General features: G+C 37.6%; 3 pseudogenes; all 3 read right to left on the bottom strand.

The window, feature by feature from the left end:
* Positions 1-3,521: 3,521 nt before the first annotated feature.
* Positions 3,522-4,205, bottom strand: LOC149265440 (uncharacterized; annotated as a pseudogene).
* A 4,973-nt stretch (positions 4,206-9,178) lies between these two features.
* On the bottom strand, positions 9,179-9,860 carry LOC149265441 (uncharacterized; annotated as a pseudogene).
* A 6,552-nt stretch (positions 9,861-16,412) lies between these two features.
* Positions 16,413-16,934, bottom strand: LOC149265442 (tubulin beta-1 chain pseudogene; annotated as a pseudogene).
* Positions 16,935-23,533: the final 6,599 nt, after the last annotated feature.

Genomic DNA, 23,533 nt, shown 5'->3' on the forward strand with positions numbered 1-23,533 from the left:
CAATATTATATTAGTCCCCAAACATTACAATTTAGTACACATAATCAAGCTAAAATTTATATAAAGTCCATGAAATAACAAAACCTAAAATAACAACAATACAACTCATGAAAGAGATTTTCTTTACCAAATATGAATATTTTCCTTTTCTTGAGTCACACTTACTACTTGTTTGCCCTAGTGTCACATTTTCTTGAGCCAAAGCATGTATTCATCTCAGGGCCCAAACCACTTAGAAAATAATAAATAAAACAATCAAGCATCCAAAAAATGTATTGGATTTTGGATATGCAGAGACAAACTGAAATATGTTGAAGCACAACAAATGCATCCCAACATATATCCTCTTTTTGTTAAACAATCGTGTTCTTTTAGGACACTTTCCACTCATAATAATTCAAAATCATGCCAGCAAAAAAACGAACTCCAAGCCTATCACACGAAGAATAAATCTCCTTGGAGTTACCAAATCTTATATAACACAATGGTTTTGATTTCAAGTCAATGTTATAAGATACAGCCAAACTAATAAAACATACATGAAAATACATCAAAATTTGAAGTAAAACAGTGAATTTAAAAACTCTAACATACACCACAAAACTCTATGATAAAAGAAAAAGAAAAGATGGCAATCAACATTGGCTCAAATAGAATCCACCGTGAGATGAGCTCTAACCGGCAACAAAGAATAGAAAGAGATATGCAAAACATCTTGATCTCGTGATGAATGCATAAGTAAGAACAATATTGAAATGAAAATAACAAAGCCATAAGATAAAATGACAACCTAACACTAAATATGGACTACCAATTCATTCTGAGTTTTCTCCACTTCTTGTGAACACCTTTTTACCTAACTGCTCTCATACAATTCAATATTTTCTCGAGTGCTTATTTGCACATAGCTTAACAACTCGTAATTTAATAGTAAAATAAGTTAAGATAACATATTTTGAATATGAAACAAATGCTAAAATGTACTCTGTAAACCATGTGCCCTTTATGCCCATGACATCTTGCCCACAATTTCCCTCACATATAGTAATCGTACACCATAATTATAACATAAATTTTCTCTATGATTTGGCCAACCTAAGTTTAACTACATACTTAATACCCTTGTATCCTCAATTACCACAATGACTTATTTTTATTCTCATCACATCCCATAAAGCAAGAAGCCAAGATATTTGATTATTCAAAAGGGTACCTTTTGAAAAGTAGTTACAAGAAACTAAAAACAAGACACAAAATGCTAGAAACAAGTTATTTTGCAAGCCTTGCTCCAAACTTATTCTCGTCAATTTCCAGAGAAAGATGTTAGAAGAAAAATAATAAAAGAGATCCAAAGAAAAAATTTAGCAGATTCATAAGTGGTGTTTGACATATACTGGAAAACAAAAGATTAAAAAAACATTTAAAATATATATAAATACAATTGAAAATGAACTAAAACAAATTGGAGAAGGAGAATAAGAATGAGCACAAACCTAGGATGTGTAGTAAGACTGCATGCCAGTTAGAACTCTTAATGATGGAGATGTCCCTTGGAGTTTACTTTGATGAAATGTAAGGGGGAATGACTTGCTCCATCATATCGATTAGTTTGGGAAACGAATGAACTTGAATAAATCCCATAGTGAGATGTTGCACCTCCAAAACTACTATATGAGTGACTTCCATATCCTGAGAATCCATATGGACCAAGACCATAATTCCCTGCACCTATTGATGCCTGACCAGAAGTTGTTCCTTGGAGAAGAAGTTGGTGACCCAAGTCTAATAGTGTTGAAAAGTTAATGAATAAGGGAGGTTTATTGCAACAAGGTCTATAGACAAACTTGGTAGTGCTACATCACTTAATCCACATATGGATTTAGACTGGTAACTAGTACTGATGTTGGGTTCACAATATTCTGATTACCGGTAAGTGGCAGGTTGAATGGCCCATGACCCAGTCCACCATATTGTGAAACATGATTTACATCACCTTTATCCTTCAAACCATGAACAACTTGGCCCTGGTTTGCTGCAACTTTCTGCTTTTGTCCTTCAAATGCTAATTTACAAAAAAAGTTGATGCCCATCTATTGATTTAACAACTTCTTCTAGGGTTGAATTTGTTGCTTCAATTATTTTGTAAAGAATAAGGGGGTATCCTTTAGACTTACCAGTTTGTCTATCAACCACCAGGGCTTTCTTCAATGTCTCCATAAGGAGAGAAAAAATTAGTCATTCTATAATGTTACATGTGTTCAGGAACAATACCCACATAGACCCGTCTTAAGTTAGGATCCATTGTAGTTGGTTGAAATGGATTAGTTGGTTGTATGGGTTGTACAGGTACCATGGGTGGAAGAAGGTGTTGTTTGAGTTGAAAGGGAATAACTGGTTGTATGGGTTGTTGAAGGAGTTGGTTCAACTACGATTGTTGCTGCCCAACAGAAGCTAGATTATGAACAACCACTCTATCATCAATCATATTGATGCATTCTTCCAACACACTCATGAAAAATCAACATGTTTATATGTGATAAATCCAACATGTTAGAGCCTAGATTTGCCTCAAGCTAAAAATGCAAGCTTCTAGGTTCAACATCAAACCACGCTCAGCCTCGTAGCTAGCCCTACGAGGATAGGAGAGTGCTCTCTCCGGGTCAACTCAGTAAAAATACTCAATAGGGTCTGAGATGACTTAAAATGAGAATTGATTTTAGGCTAGTAAATAGATATGAAAGAGAGGTAATTGATTGAATGACTGAATTTTCTGGGCTGTATGTGACCAAAGAACAACAGTAGCTAAGAAATTAACTCAAAGATACATATTTTTTTCGTGAGGCAAGATAGGCATGAGGTTTCACAATCAAACTGAAATGATATGGAGCGCAAAGACTGTTGAGAAGCTAAAAAGGGCATATATAATGAATCCTTTTCAGACAGAAGAAGGCACACAGAGGATGAATGTTTTTCCCAGGCAGAGCAATAAACTGAATTATACCTTTCTTACTTAAAAACATTCAGCTGGAAACGATTATAAATGAACTGAAAACATAACAATTTACTCATGAAACAGTAAGAAGAACATATGCTAAACTCACACCACATGGATCTCAGGAATCAGAGCTGCATCATTTCATTAAAATCTCTGCCAAAACTGTACAATGAAAGCGCTAGGTTTGTCCTCCACACTGCTCCCAGAAATTCCAACCCTTTACAAATGCTTTACAATACAATAAATAAGCTCCACTATGAGAAAACAAATCGATCCAAATGGGGAGCTATTACAACCGAATTTATAAAATTAGAGAAAGATTCATCCATCCGTTCTAAAGACAGAACAACGTTAAATTTTTTTTTAGCTGAAAATATCTGATGGCCAATAAAAAGGTGTAGCGTGGATCCCATTAAATCGTGGCTAAAGATAAAAAAGGCAATTTGTTTCCTATCTTTCTGCATCTGCAGATATCTCTGTTTTATATTTAGTTTTTTTTTTTTATCTTTGACTTTCCACTTTACATTTACCTTTTGAATCTGGGTCGATCTTTCAATACTAACCTATTCTTATTCTTGCTCGTATCCCTTGACTCTATTTTCTTTGGCATTTCATCCCCTGAAATTTCAGGTGCACCGGTGACATCTGCTTGGGTTGCAGTCTTTTTGCTTCATGGGCTTCCAACAATTTGAATTCTCTTTCCATCATATGGATGCATTCCACTTCAGTCATCTTAGCAATTTGATGCTGATATTTGAAAGGTGGTTCAAGAAGCAAGTAATTTTTTTTGAACAAATACAACAAGAACACCTGGAACCTGCCAAAACTTTTAACGGAGACCACCATCCTGAGTTGCAAAGAAGAAGTTCTCTGGATTATCTGCACCAACCATAGCCTCAAGGCACTCTGCAATACTTTTAAGTGACTCAAGATTGCGCCTTGCTGTGGTGAATCTACGAATTGCCAACACGGTTCCAGAAAATGACTCTTCCAGCATTTTCAGCTCCTCAATGACACATCTTGTGACAAAAACCTTGACATGTCCACCCAAAAGGCCAAAGAGAGCCTCATTGACTATATCGAGACGAGATTCCAGCATATGGTGAATGAATGTGCCATTGCATAATGCTTTGTAGGGCTCCCTGAATGCAAAGCAGGCTTTTTAAAACCTCACAGTTCTCAGGTTTTGCTTCTGACTCTTTACCCTCATCTTTCATCAACGGCTACCATGCAAACTAGATTTCAAACTCATTATGATAAAGCTATATGTCCTCTTCAAAAAATCGAGACTGAATGGAAGAAAAAAAAATGCCTTCTCTGAAAAATCGCCCCTGAATCACGCCTATGTTTGCAAAAGGGATATACATGGGCACCTCGAGATTATAGTAACTTAGCAATCAGAATCAACCTTGTGCCATAAAATTACAGATCCGACATCACCATATTATGTGTAGCGTTTGAAAATGGCCAAGATAAATGCCTCTGCTCCAGACGATCATGATCAAACTGCCCAGCATCAGAAAACGTTCCAAAATTAGAGCCTTGAACGGAATATTCTAATTGCGACTACGAACCACAACATCATCTGAGTTTGGTTCATCGATATTGTAATTTGCACTCCATGGAGGAACGGTTGCACATTCTAACATCCATGATGGATCTTTTGATGGTGTAACTGGAGAGGATGAAACGCACGTAACCTGTGAAGTGCAACAATTGATTCCCTTATGGCAGATAAGGTTTCAAAATAGTGTGTACATGACACCAAGGCAACTGGAATGCGCAGCATTTTCCCCAGATTAATGGTGGATCCTTAAAATTCTAACACATCCTTATCAATACGAAGAAATTGATCAAATTTGGAAATTAGAAAGAAATGGAAAAAATTAGTGTTTTTGAGCCTGTGCGTCGCGCCCCAACCCAACGTGTCGCGCAAGCTGGATGCGCCGTGCCCCAGCCCAACGTGCCGCGCAAGATAGATGCACCGCGCCAGTGCAATTTTGCACTGTGCAAAAATGCTCCATGCACTACGCACTTTCAATGCATCACGGTCTATCCCAATGCGCCGCGTCACACACAAACATTCAGTCTTAGTTCAAAATTGCAGTTTAGCCCTCTCACCTGCTCAAGTCGATTTCAACTAATCTTCTTGGATGCAAATGGATGTAAAAATAATGGAATTGCCTTATAAAATTGAGAACTTGATTTTTTGCTTCATACAAACCCATTTATGTAATGTTTTGGTCTCGGCTCCTTTCACATTTTAAAATAAACTTTGTTTCTTCTGACTTTGAATGAGGACTTCTTGGTTGATTTTGCAGGGGTGACTGATGTTAGATTTTGGAAAAAGATCAGGAGAAGCTGCATGTGAACATCTTCAACTGAAAAATCTATGGCAATTATTTCAAAAGACGAAAAGACGACTTTCGACTTTTTCTTCAAAACAGGGTTTTGAGAAGAAAAGTCATCTAGCAATATGACGTGAGATTGTTTTGGAATAAACACATTGATTAAAACTTGACTCCTGCTGGCAAAAAAAACCCTAGGCCTAAAAGACCTAAAATTCTTAAATAACTTTTTGCTGACCAAGATATTAGAACAGGACTGCAAATGACTTAAAATTGATTTAATAAATTTCGATGAACAGACCTGAACCAACAGGTACGAATCATGAGGGGTAATGACTCACAAGAGCTTTCCATCAGATTATGGCATGCCCCTAGTGGAATGAAACTGAGTGAAATGAGCGAGACACATAAAAATGAAATGAAAAAAGAGTTTTTGATCTCTGACGGAGGACTGACAAGATCGACTCTAACATTGGCTCCAATGGGGATGGTATCTCCCTGGAGGTGCCAAGAACAACAGATCTTTGGGAGAGCAGACAGTGCCTTCGTCCATTGGGCTATGGAGTCCATTATTTTGACAAACCAACATGACTCAATTTATTGACTGGAACTTTGACTCAAACTAACTCGCTGCAAACTGAAATGACTGAAAAAATTTGACTCTAAAAGACTAACTCAAAATACTGAGACCTGAACTTAAAACTTAAAGCTTGGTGGTAGTACATGGCCACCTATGTTTCTTACAAGACAATATACGATCAAACTATATAAAAATGTCGATGTAACCAATCAAGCAGATGCCTTCTTGACTGATTCTCCTGACCAGATCTTCTGGTCAACAGTAGATACTTGTAACTGGGCATCCAAAAACATAATCGACCATGATCTTCTTCATCACTGAATACTGCAATCATCACCTTCACTGCTGGCTGTAACAGATTTTCCAGAGGATCTTGAAAAACATGAAGATTTACCTCCTGCTGAACGAGCAAGGTGTCTTTCTCCTTTGATTCTGATCTTCCTTCATAATGTACTTCAGTAAAAGCATGTTCGTGGTCCTCAAAAAATTTTGAACAAGTAGATGAGCAGATTTCGTCTTTAAACAGCATTTCAAAACATGAAACATAGGGAGAAGAATCTGAAATGGAATCCTGAATGGTCTGATCTTCGGTAGTCTGACTATATTGTGGATCATCTTCATATGATATGACAGCGAGATTGTCTTTACATTCATCAATCATAAGAAAAGAAACTTCGAATGATTCTTGAAACCCAACACTAACATCTCTATCATCTACCAATGATTTATCCAAAGAAACTTTTTCACTTTCTTGAACAAAAATGTCACCTTGTTTTTCATAGAGGGAATGAACTACCTCCTCATGAAGATCTAGTTCCAAGGGGATGAGAGAATTTAGGTCTGCAACCATGTTTTCTTCATTTGGGGCAGCCTCAACGATGCAGCTTTCTTTCATGGGACTTAGTACAAGGTTTTCTTGGTCATCACAATATGAATCTAGATCTGAAATGGCTGACTTAATGTTATCACATTCTGAAACTTGACTTCCCTGCATGTTGTCTTCTTCTATGGACAGATCTGAAATGACATTTTCTCTTTCATAACTTTCAGCTATATGGACATCTTCAACCTGCTGATCTATAAAGTTGCTTACAGGACTTTCATCCTTTTCAGAAAAGGAAGAAGTTCCACCATCACCTTCTTGACCATGTGCACACTGTAGATCTGCTTTAGCTTGGGCTGTAACATCACCGTTCAAGAGTTGATCTATCTAATATTCAGACAAAGGAGATAATACTTTTTTTTTTCTTTTGCTCAAACAATGATTGTCTTCATTGATTTCAAGTGAAGGAGTATACAGATTTTCCTCATACTGCTAATCCATTTCATGTAATTCATGTTGACTGTCAAGATGCAAAATTCCTTCATCTTCCATCGTACTAAGATCTTAATCCTACTGCAAATTTTCCTAATCATCTTGATGCTGCTGAAATGGATTTTCATACAGGGCTTCCAAGATCTCATCATCCATGAAATTATCATCTTCATAATATTTCTCAAGGTTTTCAATAAAAGTAGAAGCATGTTTGCAACAGTCATGAACTAGATTTAATGATTGATAAGAGTCTTTATACTTCTCAAAGAACATGGCATGAAAATCCTTTAAACATTAAATACAAGCAGGCGGCAAACTTTCATACCAAGATTGGGCTTCACCTTCCAGAGTGACCAGGAATATCTTCATCAAGCAATCTTCAGGAAAATCAACCTTCAACTTGCAAATATGCATGTGAAATCTAACCAGATGTAAAGAAACGTGCTTCCTACCATCATCTTTAAACGTAGGCAAATTCTTTTACCAATCTACCTTAGGAATTTATTTGGAAAGCCTAAAATGTGATCTCGGCTCACAGGACCGTATCTTCTTGCAACCTGTTCCATCTTGAAATCTTAAAACGATTGATATTCCTGCAGTGGAGTCACCATGAAGCATTGATTGCTAGATTCTTCAGTGAATGGAGTCGTCAGGTGAATGATTTCAACCTTCTTATGTCTGATCGTTGTCCACCATCGATCAGAACAATTAGCTCTGAACTTGATACATGTAGATCGTTGTCCATCAACAATTAGCTCTGAACTTGATACATTTACTGGGCAAATAAACAAGTTAGATGTCACGATTACAAGCTAGACCGGAGATTGACTGAAGCAGCGTTTATCTACTTCTGCTAATGCAAAGCAAAAGCGTTTTGAAGGCTACCTGGCATAACTTCAGGCTTCGTCTGTAGCTTAGAAAACCAATGACATCAACAAGCAAACCATGTTTTCCCCAGCTGAGTCGCCACTATGTTAGAGCCGAGATTTGCCTTAGGATGAAAAGGCAAGCTTCTAGGTTCAACATCAAACCACGCTCAGCCTCGTAGCTAGCCCTACGAGGATAGGAGAGGGCTCTCTCCGGGTCAACTCAGTAAAAATACTCAATAGGGTCTGAGATGACTTAAAATGAGAACTCATTTTAGGCTAGTAAATAGATATGAAAGAGAGGTAATTGATTGAATGACTAAATTTTCTAGGCTATATGTCACCAAAGGACAACAATAGCTAAGAAATTAACTCAAAAATACAGATTTTTTCGTGAGGCAAGACAGGCATGAGGTTTCACAATCAAACTGAAATGATATGGAGTGCACAGACTGTTGAGAAGCTGAAAAGGGCATATATAATGAATCCTTTTTAGATAGAAGAAGACACACAGAGGATGAATGTTTTTCCCAGGCAGAGCAATAAACTGAATTCTACCTTTATTAATTAAAAACATTCAACTGGAAATGATTATAATTGAACTAAAAACATAACAATTTACTCATGAAACAGTAAGAAGAACATATGCTAAACTCACACCACATGGATCTCAGGAATCAGAGCTGCATCATTTCATTAAAATCTCTACCAAAACTGTACAATGAAAGCGCTAGGTTTGTCCTCCACACTGCTCCTAGAAATTCCAACCCTTTACAAATTCTTTACAATACAATAAATAAGCTCCACTATGAGAAAACAAATCGATCCAAATGGGGAGCTGTTACAACTGAAATTATAAAAATAGAGAAAGATTCATCCATCCATTCTAAAGATAGAACAGCGTTACATTTTTTAGCTGAAAATATATGATGGCCAATAAAAAGGTGTAGTGTGGATCCCATTAAATCGTGGCTAAAGACAAAAAAGGCAATATGTTTCCTATCTTTCTGCATCCGCAGATATCTCCGTTTTATATTTAGTTTTTTTATATATATTTGACTTTCCACTTTACATTTACCTTTTGAATCTGGGTCAATCTTTCACTGCTAACTTATTCTTATTCTTGCTCCTATCCCTTGACTCTATTTTCTTTGGCATTTCATCCCCTGAAATTTCAGGTGCACCGGTGACATCTACTTGGGTTGTAATCTTTTTGCTTCACAGGCTTCCAACAATTTGAATTCTCTTTCCATCATATGGATGCATTCCACTTCAGTCATCTTTGCAATTTGATGCTGATATTCGAAAGGTGGTTCAAGAAGGAAGTAATTGTTTTTTGAACAAATACAACAGGAACACCTGGAACCTGCCAGAACTTTTAGCGGAGACCACCATCGTGAGTTGCAACGAAGAAGTGCTATGGATTATCTGCACCAGCCATAGCCTCAATGCACTTTGTAGCACTTTTAAGCGACTCATGATTGCGCCTTGCTGTCGTGAATCTACGAATTTCCAACATGGTTCCAAAAAATGACTCTCCCAGCATTTTCAGCTCCTCAATGGCACATCTTGTGACAAAAACCTTGACATGTCCACCCAAAAGGCCAGAGAGAGCCTCATTGACTGTACCGAGATGAGATTCTAGCATATGGTGAATGAATGTGCCATCACATAATGCTTTGTAGGGCTCCCTGAATGCAAAGCAAGCTTTGTAAAACCTCACAGTTCTCCAGTTTTTCTTTTGCTTCTTTACCATGATCTTTCATCAACAGCTGCCATGCGAACTAGCTTTCAAACTCGTTATGATAAAGCTATATGTCATCTTCAAAAAATAGAGACTGAATGGAAGCAAAAAATAAAATTAAAAAAATAATGCCTTCTCTGAAAAATCGCCCCTGAATCACGCCTATGTTTGCAAAAGGGATATACATGGGCGCCTCGAGATTATAGTGACTTAGCAATCAGAATCAACCTTGTGCCATAAAAGTACAGATCCAACTTCACCATATTATGTGTAGCATTTGAATATGGCTAAGATAAATGCCTCTGCTCCAGACCATCATGATCAAACTGCCCAGCATCAGAAAACGTTCCAAAATCAGAGCCTTGAATGGAAGATTCTAATTGCGATTACGAACCACAACATCATCTGAGTTTGGTTCATCGATATTGTAATTTGCACTCCATGGAGGAATGGTTGCACATTCTAACATCCATGATGGATCTTTTGATGGTGTAACCAGAGAGGATGAAACACACGTAACCTGTGAAGTGCAGCAATTGATTCCCTTACTGCGGATAAGGTTTCAAAATAGTGTGCACAGGACGTCAAGGCAACTGGAATGTGCAGCATTTTCCCCAGATAGACGATGGATCCTTAAAATTCTGACACATCCTTATCAATATGAAGAAATTGATCAAATTTGGAAATTAGAAAGAAATGGAAAAAATTAGTGTTTTCGAGCCTGTGCACCGTGCTCCAGCCCAACGCGTCACGTAAGCTGGATGCGCTATGTTAGTGCAATTTTTCACTGTGCAAAAACGCTCTACATGCCGCGCACTTTCAGTGCGCCGCGATATATCCCAATGCACCGTGCCACACACAAACATTCAGTCTTAGTTCCAAAATTTAGTTTAGCCCTCTCACCTGTTCAAGTCGATTTCAACTAATCTTCTTGGATGCAAATGGATGTAAAAATAATGGAATTGCCTTACAAACCCATTTATGTAATGTTTTGGTCTCGGCTCCTTTCACATTTTAAAATAAACTTTGTTTCTTCTGACTTTGAATGAGGACTTCTTGGTTGATTTTGCAGGGGTGACTGATGTTGGATTTCGGCAAAAGATCAGGAGAAGCTGCATGTGAACATCTTCAACTGAAAAATCTATGGCAATTATTTCAAAAGACGAAAAAACGACTTTTTCTTCAAAACAGGGTTCTGAAGAAAAGTCATAGTCTAGCAATATGACGTTGATATTTCTGGAATAAACACTGATTTAAAACTTCCCTCTGACCTGCTGGGAAAAAAAAACCCTAGGCCTAAAAGACCTAAAAATCTTAAATAACTTTTTGCTGACCAAGATATTAGAACAAGACTACAAATGACTTAAAATTGATTTAATAAATTTCAATGAACAGACCTGAACCAACAGGTACGAATCATGAGGGGTAATGACTCACAAGACCTTTCCGTCAGATTATGGCATGCCCCTAGTGGAATGCAACTGAGTGAAATGAATGAGACACATAAAAATGAAATGCAAAAAGATTTTTTGATCTCTAACGGAGGACTAACAAGACCGACTCTTACACAACACACTCAAGGCACAATCAGCATGTTGGAAAGATTTTAAAGTTGATATTGTGAGGCCTGAAATCATCAAACAACAATTATTATTTACCTTTTTGGGATTAGATATCATTGTCATATCTTATGCTTGAAGTGAATGAATGAAAGCCATGATTGAATAAAAAACTGGAAACAAAGGCAATGTTGTGAAGCAAAACTCAAACTGCGCAACAAACATAGTATTATATTAGTCTCCAAAAGTGCCATACAATTTAGTACACGTATCGAGCTGAAATTTATATAAGATCCATGAAATAAAAAAACCTAAAATAACAACAATACAATGCATGAAAGGAGTTTCTATGTAACAAATATAAATCCTTGCCTCTTCTTAAGTCACACTTACTACATTTATGCCCCAAGGTCACATTTTCTAGAGCCAAAGAATGCACCCATCATAGGGCCCAAACCACTTAGAAAACCAAAATAAATACAATCAAGCAGCCAAAAAATGTATTGGATTTTGGATATGCAGAGACAAACTAAAATCTATTGAAACATAACAAATGCATCCCAACATATATCATATTCTTGTTAAACAATCATGTGCAGACACTTTCCACTCATAATGATTCAAAATCATGCCAGCAAACAAGACAAACTCCAAGCATATCACACCAAGAATAAACCTCCTTGGAGTTACCAAAGCTTGTCCAACACTATGGTTTTGTTTTCAAGTCCACGTTATAAGATACAGCCAAAGTAATAAAACATACATGAAAATACATCGAAAGTTGAAGCAAAACAGTCAATTTAAAAACTCTAGCATACAGCACAAAAACTCTATTATAAAAGAAAAAGAAGAGATGGCAATCAACATTGGCTCAAATAGAATCCACAGTCATATGAGCTCCAGCTCGCAACAAAGAACAAAAATAGATATCAAAAACATCCTAATCTCATTATGAATGCATAAGTAAGAACAATATTGACATGAAAATAACAAAGCCACAAGATAAAATCACAGCCTAACACTAAATATGGACTATGAATTCATTCATAGTTTTCTCCACTTCTTGCAAACACCCTTTTACCTAACCACTCTCATACTTGAGTGCTTATTTTTACATAGCTTGAGATAACATTACCCTGTATAACAAAAGAATCATGAAAAAGATTACTGGAAAAAAATTGAACATTTTGAGAATATAAGAAAAGTTGACTGTCAACTTTACTTTATATCTCTTAGATACAAAAAAATCTACATTCTACAAAAAAAAAGAAAATTATGTATATATAAAATTTAACATCTATATACAAAACAACAATCATATAATACATGAGATTTTCTGAGTGAATCTGAAATACTATATATTATGATATCTATAGAGTATATATTATTATGAAAGTTCATGTCCACAAACAAACATAAATTTATCAAGAGAATCCCACCAACGATAAAAAGCCATAGATTTTACAAATGAATCCAAATCCAACATATACACATTATAAAATCCCCCAAACAAAAAATATCATGTCATAATTTATCTAATGAATCCAACAATGCTATATCATGAATTTACTAAACGAATCCAGCATATACAGACGTGGCTTAAAGAATCAAACTTCTTAAAAGAGAAATCATGAGCCAACTTTTAGTAATAATAGATAAAAACTCTGAAATATAACTGGGCCTTGACCATATACTATCTCCACAAATAGAAGATTTTATCTTGGCCCCTACATCCCAAACAGTGAAGCTCATATTCTTAAATATTACAATCTCTATATAGAATACTATAGTGGACATTGTTCTCACGAACTCCCCTAATTTGAATTTTCAGAGAATTGTTGTATTTCCTGTTTACAATTCCCAGTATTACAAAGCCATTCAACACCATAATTATATAACATATAATACAGAGTGTCCAAGCATGATTGAATTTCCCATATAATTTTGACAAGCAGTTACATCTTCTCAATATTTCAATATGATCAACAAAAGCAAGGACATAATGTAGGAGTTGTATACAAAGTTTATGCATTCAATGCCAAAACCTTTGATGAGAATAAAGCAGACCATGTGTTATCTCAAAATCAGGCCCTGGAAGGCTGCTGACCAGGAAGACTTCAAGTAACTATTTCAGACCTACTTTAGGTTGAGGCTTAGCCTCCTCAACCTGAGAGGGCTCTCTCTAAATGGGTTAATGATTTTTACTTAAGATAAGATGGCTAACTCTTTGTGATATATCTGCGATAAATATGGATGCTGGAAAAAACATTAAACAAGTTTCCATTGGGCCTATGGAGTCAACAACACCTCAGTAAACAATGATACTGCCTTTACATAGAAGTCAGGGCATTTAGCATTTGAGTATTCAGAACATAACACATATGGAACCACAGCTCATAAATGCATACAGGAAATCAGAGCACAATCAGTGAATTCTGAGTGATTATACATCTATGCAATTGTAAAAGACATTAAGGAAAGGATAAAATCACACATTCTGAACATAGAAATCCTTCATGAATCCTGAGAAGTAAAGCAGCCAAATTATATTACTGAAACTTTGTCTTTACATAAGCCAAAACAATGCTCTGTTATAAAATTTCCCAACCCTTTGTACATCAGATGTTCTGCTATATATAGAGCTCTTTACATGCTTGGATTCCTTCCTCCATCATGAGGGGAATTCGAATTTTCCATCCTTGACACCTATTCTAACCATAAAACCAAACTTTAAATGCATTTGACAACTAACTAGTAGTCCTAGAGACCTAATACAACTAGGAGTGTAACTCCTTATTATGACAAAAACAACCTTATCTAAACATTTAAAGCATTCTTTGACACCTAACACTCCATGAAGTCGAATCTGATGGTGCTCATATCCTTCAATCTGGCCCTTGATGACTCATCTTTTTGCTGTTCCTAGAAACTAGGAGGTTGTCCCTTGCTCTGTTCTGGCTGAAAAATAGGTCTTGGGACAGAGCTCATAACTTCTCGTACAAAATGTATTTGGAAAAACTGAAGGAGGTTTTTGTGAACCAATCCATGCTGAACAAAAATTCCCTTTGGTTTTTTGAAACACTACTCCAGCTGCTCAGAGTGTGTCTTTTAAAAACAGCTGTAAAACAGGAATTGAAAAACTGCACCTACAGCAGTTTCGCAGCGCAAATTTAGTCACCCATTTCTCCCAGCTCATAATCAATTTGAAGAAAATGAAAGAGTTTTTTCTATTTCAGTATGTTAGGAATACAAACCTCTTTCAATTTCAAAAAATATGCTTTCCATTTCTCTATAGACCTCCTGGAAGTTAACTACCTAAAACCGTTTTTCTCCTGAAAAAGGCTGCTTCAGTGATTTCGTAACATAAAACTTTGGAGTTCATAAGTGTCTTTCCTTTCCTTGTTTTTCCTTTGCTAGACACTCATATTTCATGAATTATCCCTTTCAGACCCTCCTATTCAAAGAATATTTCCCTTTCTCTCAAAAAAAAATGGTCCATCAAGTCATAATATGCAGCTACAGCAGCTTCGTAGCGCGCTACGAAACTGCTGTGTGAGTAAAAAAAAACACAATTTTTTCAAAAAAATATTCTTCTTGTGATTTCTTCACAACTTCATCTTATGCCAATATGCCACATATCTTTGACATAATTCATCCATAACAGCTTCGAAAAGGTAATGTTCTAACCAAAATTGTGTTAAGGCTCCAATCACTTACAGCCCGGTTCTTTTATGCTGAGATTGTCCTCCTAGTTTTCTCCAATGAATTTGCAGGTCCTCAATCTGTCTCTTTTACCTCTGGTTCTGCCTCTTGTAATCTTCTTAAATGCCTAGTCACAGGCCTTCTTGGCTTTGAAAACAAACTTTGAGAATTGGTCATTAAATTGAAGCTTTTTGGAAGATTTAACTCCTTTGGTTTTGTTCTTGTTGGCTTCAAGTAGCTCTGCTTGGACCAGAGGAGTCTCTTCTATGTAGATGGTGTGGAGGAGATCATTCAAACTTCCCTTTGAAGCTAGGCTTTCATCAACAATCATTTTCTTCCCCTTTTCTTTGGCTAATTGACTTCTAGTTACTCTTCTTTTGACTGTTTTATCAATAGACTGCTCTTGTACCACTTCCTTGATCTGAAACTTCTTCTTTTGTGACTGTTTGAATGCTTCTTCAACCTCTCTATTCCTCGTGAGAACATCTAAGCCTTCAGGGTCAGGTCTAAGACATTGGCCTGATCTGTGATTTTTCCTTTCTTCAGACATGTCTATGAAAACCCTGCAGGGAAACTTGAAGATAAACCTGCACTGTATTGGTTTGAACACTGCCTTACTTGAATTTGAAACTGAGAGCTGCCTCGCTTGATCTTAAAAGAATTCAAATTGAACATCTGTCAATATGCTCCTCATGCATGAACCCAAACCTAAATCATAACTATGAATACTTGGCTCTTTTTGAAACTTGCAACCTAAGCATACCAAGATTCCTAACGACTCTAATAATGAGAATGAATGGCTGCATGTGATAGGCATGGTTCAAGGACTGACACATGGTGATGAAAAATTAACGAATTCTGATGGAAAAGACAGTTAGACCAAATCTGGAACAAATCCCTGATTTCGTAGCGCACACAATGTATTTTTTTGAGTTTGCTCTACGAAAACTCCTAGTTGATTTCGTAGTGCATGTAATTTTTGAAACAGCCTTAACACATGACACTTTGAATAAATGTGGGACCAATGGTGGGTAAAACAAGACCATATTTAACAAAGGGAACAAGACTCTATCTTATGTTTTAGACTCCTTAAATAAAACAATAGAAATGACTTGACCAAGACTTACTTACAACTTTGAAACCATACCAGTTGTCCAAATTGTTTTTGAAATTTTTTCAGTGATAACACCATGCAAGAATAAAAAAATTCAAATGAATTCCACAAACAAACAACTATTAGGCATTGAAACAACTACCGATTGTCGATGGCATTATGTAAGCTTGTGTCATAGCGTTCTTGAGCTTATTCTTCATCATCATAGTATTCATCATCCTCTACACTAATGTCCTGATATTTCATGTATTCAGACACCAAATCATTCATGTTGCTCTCAGCTTTAGTGAATTCCATCTCATCCATGCCTTCACCAGTGTACCAATGTAAGAATGCCTCCTCCCTCCTAAATATGGTAGTTAATTGCTCGCTCACTCTCCTGAACATCTCGTGAAGTGATGTTGAGTTCCCAATGACCGTGGATGACATGGACAGACCTTTTGGTGGGATATCACATGCACTGGATTTCACATTGTCGGGGATCCACTCCACAAAGTAGAAGGAATTATTTTTCTGAATATTCATCATCTGTTCATCCACCTCTTTGGTGCTCATCTTGCCTCTGAACATCACAGATGCAGTAAGGTACTTGTTATGACGTGGATCTACAACATACATCATGTTCTTGAAATCACACATATGTTGTCTCAGTTCCTGAATAGTGAGGGCTCTTTTATACTCATCCTTCCAACCAAGAAACCTTACTTGCATTGTAAGATCCAGACTTTGAATAAAGAGGCTCGGGAAAGCATAGATTCATTGATTAAGTCTACATAATTGAAAGAGGGCAGAGGAAAATAATTGTGCTCGGCAGAATAAAATTAAGTTTTAAAGTTGAAACAATCATTCAAAATTCATGCGGCCTCCACCCACAGAGAGGAAATTGGGCAAAAGCTAGGCCCGACATTATAAGTTGAAAAAAAAGGTAAAAAGAGGAAAAGAAAAAACGCTCCTCCTACTATACATTTCTTTTTCTTTTATGTGGCAACTATACAACTCCTTTGATAGTGAGAAATTATTATAGATAGCATTCAGGTGGATTGACAATATGGTAGGAAGGGTAGGTTTCGCACTCTCTCCACCAAATTTCAAATCCCCAATGAGACTTTGGCCCATTGTGATAAAGCTAGAAGGGTAGGTGCCCCTCAAATAGAGGTGCACTCCACTGTGCCTTGAGACACCTCAACCCTTGCTAAGTCACAGGTTATTGGCATACATGGCTTTTGGGTTGTTGAATATACTCTTAGGTTATAGTGCATCCAGTTGGTTTAATATCAAGCCTAGCCTAGGTCATTATAATGAGTTACTAATTCCCATGGTTCAAAAAAATGAATTAATATATGCAAATTATATATAACAATAAAAAGGAAATGAGAAGGAGAATCCCCATATAGTACTCCCATCCAAATGATAAACACCCCATTATAAAGCCTTCACAACATATTCTTTGCAATAGATTCCTACAACTATCCAACAACATTAAATGAATGAAAAAATTAAGCCTCTCATATGATAGAATGATACATCCAATCTTATGTTGAGATTGAAAAATTCAACTAAAATGTAGCCCAAGGGGAGACCTCCTTCATCCACAAATTCTCCACCTTTATAATGGTGAGGGAGATCACCTTATAAAGTGAATATCTTCTCTTATACAACAAAATGTTATATTTTAACTAACTCCATGACAAGTCAAAAAAATATTATTGTGATGGAGTAATTAGATCCCTCCTAAATTTGTGGTGGACCACATTACAACATGTGGAAACTAGCCCTTCCTCACAATTAGCTCCCATCCAAAAATAGTAGTAATATGCCTCAAATAATGCTCTTTAAGGGGATGCACCACCACATATAGGCATCAAACCAAGTCAAATACATGTTTCCACATTGAATGCACCCTCTAAAGCTATGCATGCATCCACCACTATGCATCTCTGAATTCCAAGGTAATCAACATCATAGATTTTTTTTATCACGAAAGTTGATAAACTTATGATGCAGGAGCATCCATCACCCCTAGAAAAAGGGAGGAATCCAAAGAAAGAAAACATGGACTAGGGGAGAAAAACAGAGAAAAATATGTTTTGAAGCAAATAAAACAGATTTAAAGGATGAATTGGATAAGTCTCTCAAAGACTTGCTACTATTGTTATCTGCCATGTGTTGTATGCATGCATGTAATGAGAGCTTTAAGGGCTTTTTTTTAGAGGGTTGATCGGATCCTTCATCATGATCAGATCCAACACTTCTATTATATATATGTGATGAACCTGTATGTTCAAGGGGGACAGAGAGCATAGAATAGGAAACTGTGTAAGCTAAGAGTGTTTACAATGCAGCTAGAGGAGAACCCATTCTAAGGCTTTGATGCCTTAGTTTTGTAATATTATGCTTATAATAAATAGATGTGTTCTGTGAATTATGCACGTCTGTATAGTTACCTTTGTTCGTGTTGTGATGCGTGTTATGTGTCGAATGATTTAAAGCTATTTGACTGCAAGTTGATCAACCATCAACCACTATAGGGTCAATGGCAATCCAGAAATATCAATGGATTTTATGCATGCTTGACAGATCTGGTAGAAACCTACGTTTAACACAAAAACCCTTCAAATGACGGAAGACTAGTTAAAAGAGGAAGCGACAAGAATACTCAGGAACCATTGACTCTCTTAAGATCAATATTCCTGATCCATATCGCATCTATAAAACCCATTATAACTATATCGGAAGGCCTTTGTAATAGAGCGATGGTGAAAAGTGAATTAAATCACAATCGTTAGATCTGGAGTCCATATAAATGGCTTAGATTTGATCGGAGGTCGCATATCAGAAGAGTAGAGGGATCAGAACAATGTATACGCCGACGGCTGATGGTGATATCGCTGATGAGGCATATCGGCTTTCAAAGTTGATAGTAGTCGGCGATCGGGACGTCGGAAGGATGTCAGCATCGGAGTATTGTCGTAGAGAGATAACCATGTGGACTTGCCGATTATATAAACACGGCTATATATATTTTTATATCTAGTTATGGATCCGGAGTGGATTTTAAGGATTTCTTGTGTATTATGTAATATTTGTTGTGAGGGTCCCGATAGTGAAAATGCTGGACTATTGAATAGATTAAGGGCTTAAGGCCTGAACCTGGTACGTATTCCTCTTATGGTGGAAAGACCTGATAGTGGGTAAAAGGCTTCAATAGTGTTTTAATTCCATGGTTTAAAGGCTAAGGCCTAAAGCAAATAAAGAAATGCTTCCAATAAAGCTTAATGGGCCATAACCCACAGCCATCAAGGTCTATTTTAAGGGAATTGGGATTTTGGTTAACCCCCAAAATCTCAACCCCATCATTTGGTATCAAATAAAAAGAAGATTCTACATTCAAAAGAAGAGAAAGGATTCTAGAGAGAAATAAGGAGCAGGAGGTACAGATGGTTAAAGCTAGAGAGGTACAGAGAATGACAGCTGAAGGTGAGAAGATTGCAGAAAACCTAGAGCATGGAGTGCTCATATGGTTTCAGAGAAGAGAACCTGAAGGATGCCAAAATACTAACCTCAGGAGACCGCTTGGTGAGGTATCGTGTAGCAGAGGAAGACTATTACTACACAGGTTTGATTGCAGCTCACAAAAGACCATAAAGGCAGTTCCACTGAAGAATGCAGTGGGTAGAATTGCTAAGAGCAAGGAGAAGCATATGACAAGGAGGTCATAAATTTTTGTGCCTCGGGAGTCTGATGCAGGAGCATCTAGTACCCCTAGACAAAGGGAGGAATCCAAAGGAAGGAAACGTGGACCAGGGGAGAAAAACAGAGAAAAAATTATTTTAAAGCAGACAAAACAGATTTAAAAGATGAATTGGATAAGTCTCTCGAAGACTTGTTACTATTGTTATCTGCCATGTGTTGTATGCATGCGTTTAATGAGAGATTTAAGGGCTTTTTGTTAGAGGGTTGATCGGATCCTTCATAGTGATCTGATCCAACACTTCTATTATATATGTGATTGAACCTATGTGTTCAAGGGGGATAGAGAGCATAGAATAGGAAACTATGTAAGTTGAGAGTGTTTACAATGTAGCCAAAGGAGAACCCATTCTAAGGTTGTGATGCCTTAGTTTTGTAATCTTATGCTTATAATAAATATATGTGTTCTGTGAATTCTGCAAATCTGTATAGTTACCTTTTTTCGTGTTGTGGTGCATGTTATGTGTTGAATGATTTAAAGCCATTTGACTACATGTTGATCAACCATCGACCACTGTAGGGTTGATGGCGATCCAGAAATATCAATGAATTTTATGCATGCTTGACAGATTTGGCAGAAACCTGCGTTTAATACAAAACCCTTCAAATGACGGAAGAATAGTTACAAGAGGTAGTCGTGAGAATACTCAGGGACCACTGGATCTCTTAAGATAAACAGTCCTGATCCATATCGCATTGGTGGAACCCATCATAACTATATTGAAAGGCCTTTGTAATAGGGCGATGGAAAAAAGTGAATTAAATCACAACCTTCAAATCTGAAGTCCATATTGATGGCTTACATTTGGTCGGCGATCGCATATCAAAAGAGTAGAGGGATCGGAACTATGTATACGCCGATGGACGATGGTGATATTGCCGATGAGGCATATTGGCAATCAGAGTTGGCAGCAGTTGGCCATCGGGTCGTAAGAAGGATGTCAGCATTGGAGTATTGTCATAGAGCAATAACCATGTGGACCCCCTGATTATATAAACGCGCCTATATTTATATTTTGATATCCGGTTATGGATCTAAAGCGGAGTTTTATGGATTTCCCATGTATTATGTAATATTTGTTATGACGGTCCCGATAGTGAAAAGGCCCGAATATTGAGTGGTTTAAGGGCTTAAGGCCTAAACCCCATATGTATGCCTCCGACGGTGGAAAGACTCTGTTGTGGAAGTAAATCCTCTCTGCGGACAGAGACGATCCCTACTAGCCCAGACCGGGTCTAGCAACAATCACACAATGCTATCATGCAAGTTCCTAATTGCAAATAAAAAGTGGATGGTGAGAACCTACTTGGATTCCAACACTAGTGTTCATAGAAGAGATGTTGCCCTCGTTCCTTTGCCTTGGCCTGTCACGATCCCCACGATCTCCGTGATTGGACACCTGCACATGCAAAGAACAACACGAATACAAGCATAAAATCTAGTAGATGAAATTATATATCAGTCAGAAAAGATATAACTCAACATCAAACCTAAGACAATGAGAGTGGAACAATAATGATAGTCATCTATTATTGATAAATAACAAAGAAGAATGCAACCATTGTTCTGACGTCAAATCCTCCTTTGGCTCGGTAGTTAGCTACACAAGTCTTGCAAAGCTTGTTGGGATGAGGAACAAGCCTCTCTCTCTTTGGGTGACAAGAATCTCCTTACTTAGATTTGGCCTTATGGGTGCAAAGAAGGCTCTTGTAGCTTCAAACTCTCTATCACTATGCTGGAACTAGGACTACTGTAACTATTACTACCACTAGAACAAGCTTGCTCAAGGCATAGAGGCAAGCTTTTATAGATAGAGAGGAAAGAGATAGGATCAACCACATTATTCATGGGATTGGCTTTATCACTTGGAAACTTCCATGAAAGGTGGCAAACCACTTCCCTTCTATGGAGATTCGAAGCCAAACCATCCTAGCTCAACATAGATTCAGTTGGTGGATGGGTTAAGGAGAACCTTTGGGAGCTTGTTCGTTGAAAACTTTACTCAATTTGGTTGGCGCGAGTGCGACTCTGAGACAGAGCACCAATGGCGCGCCCTTTTTAGAGGATTTCCCTCATTGGCGCGAGTAGTGAACTGTGGACCCCGCTAATGAAAAAAGAGCTGTTTTCATGGATATTTTGTAAGAGATGTCTTCAGGGAAAATGAAGCTCATACTTAGAGGAATATGATGCAAGTAGTTTCAGGTAATGTCACTTCTCACAGGTCCCGGAATAATCCCTCCAATGTGCAGGTGAGGGGTAATAGGGACAGTGACAAACGGTGACAAATTGTTGTGTAACAGATGCCCCCTAAAGCATGAGGCCCGAGAGAGAGAGGGGTGAAATGCTTTACAAGAACATGCATGACTGAAAACACGGCCGCCGGAGAACCTGCGTAAATAAGTACAACTGATATCTCAAGTACATGATATATGTGGTATGGGCGCAGCCATCCATGGCAAAGTACATAATAATCTAGATCCAAGGTATGGGCGCAGCCATCCAGTGAGGATCGATATAGAGACTTAGGCATGGTCCCTGCCATCCGGTGAATGAGTAATGTAATGAACATAATAATCCACAAATCGCAACCTGGATTCCAAAAGACAAAATCCAGGGTCTTGCGCTCCATCTCGACCTGAACAGAGTACAAGTCCAAGCATGTGAATACATGAGTTGAAGTCCAACATGCATGAACATCGTCTGATTACCAGTCAATGATGAAAACTGTTAACAGACACGAGAGGTACCACCAATAATGACAATGGCCCTCAAGGTACTATAGGTACAATCTACGGCGTGCGAATAAGTGAGTTGGCTTCGAACACCCGCAGAATCATTCGATCAGAGGCCAATGATGAAAACCACTCGTCAAACACGAAGAACCTGCCATTGAGGCATGCAGGCTCCAAGGCACCGGAAGGGAGTCTCTAGATTAGCTTCCTGGATAATGAGCTGAAGTCGACAGGAAGTGACCTTGATCAAAGGTGGGCCATAGTGTTTTCCACATCAGTGACACGAGACAGAGAAAGGCTGTTGTGGTGAATCAAAATTATGTGAGGTATGAGAGGGAGGTTGTAATTCTGCAGAGGTCAACTTCTCCTTAACATATCGGCAGCACGATAGTGGACTTGGCAGTATTTGACATTAAATGATCAAGGGTCATGGTGACAAGGCAATGCGCAGATGAGAGGTCAAATAGGATAACCCAAACCCACGGAGGCTAGTGAAAAGCGAGATGAGATGTCCCCACCTAGACACGAAAGCAGACAAGTGCCATGTTCAAGAGTGACATACTGCCGACACAATAATAATTATGGTTCCACTTTCCCCACCATTTCTGGCGAGTACCCCAGTTATTTTTAACAAGCTTGACGGGGATAGCATATGCTTGTGAGCGTCATTTCAACAGAATCCGATGTCATTAAGTTTTAATGAGTCTGAAAAAGGAAGAACTCGACGTCTTTTCTTGTTTAGAGAGTCTGAAAAGACAACAGAAAATAAAACTCTAGGGGGGTCCTTTTTTGTAAAGTTGTGTCTCCCGAGCCCAAAAAAGTATAAA

This window comes from Pinus tabuliformis, chromosome 6 (assembly GCF_031772625.1).
Source record: "Pinus tabuliformis cultivar Carrire ecotype Pingquan chromosome 6, CPIR1, whole genome shotgun sequence".
Classification (NCBI taxonomy): Eukaryota; Viridiplantae; Streptophyta; class Pinopsida; order Pinales; family Pinaceae; genus Pinus; species Pinus tabuliformis.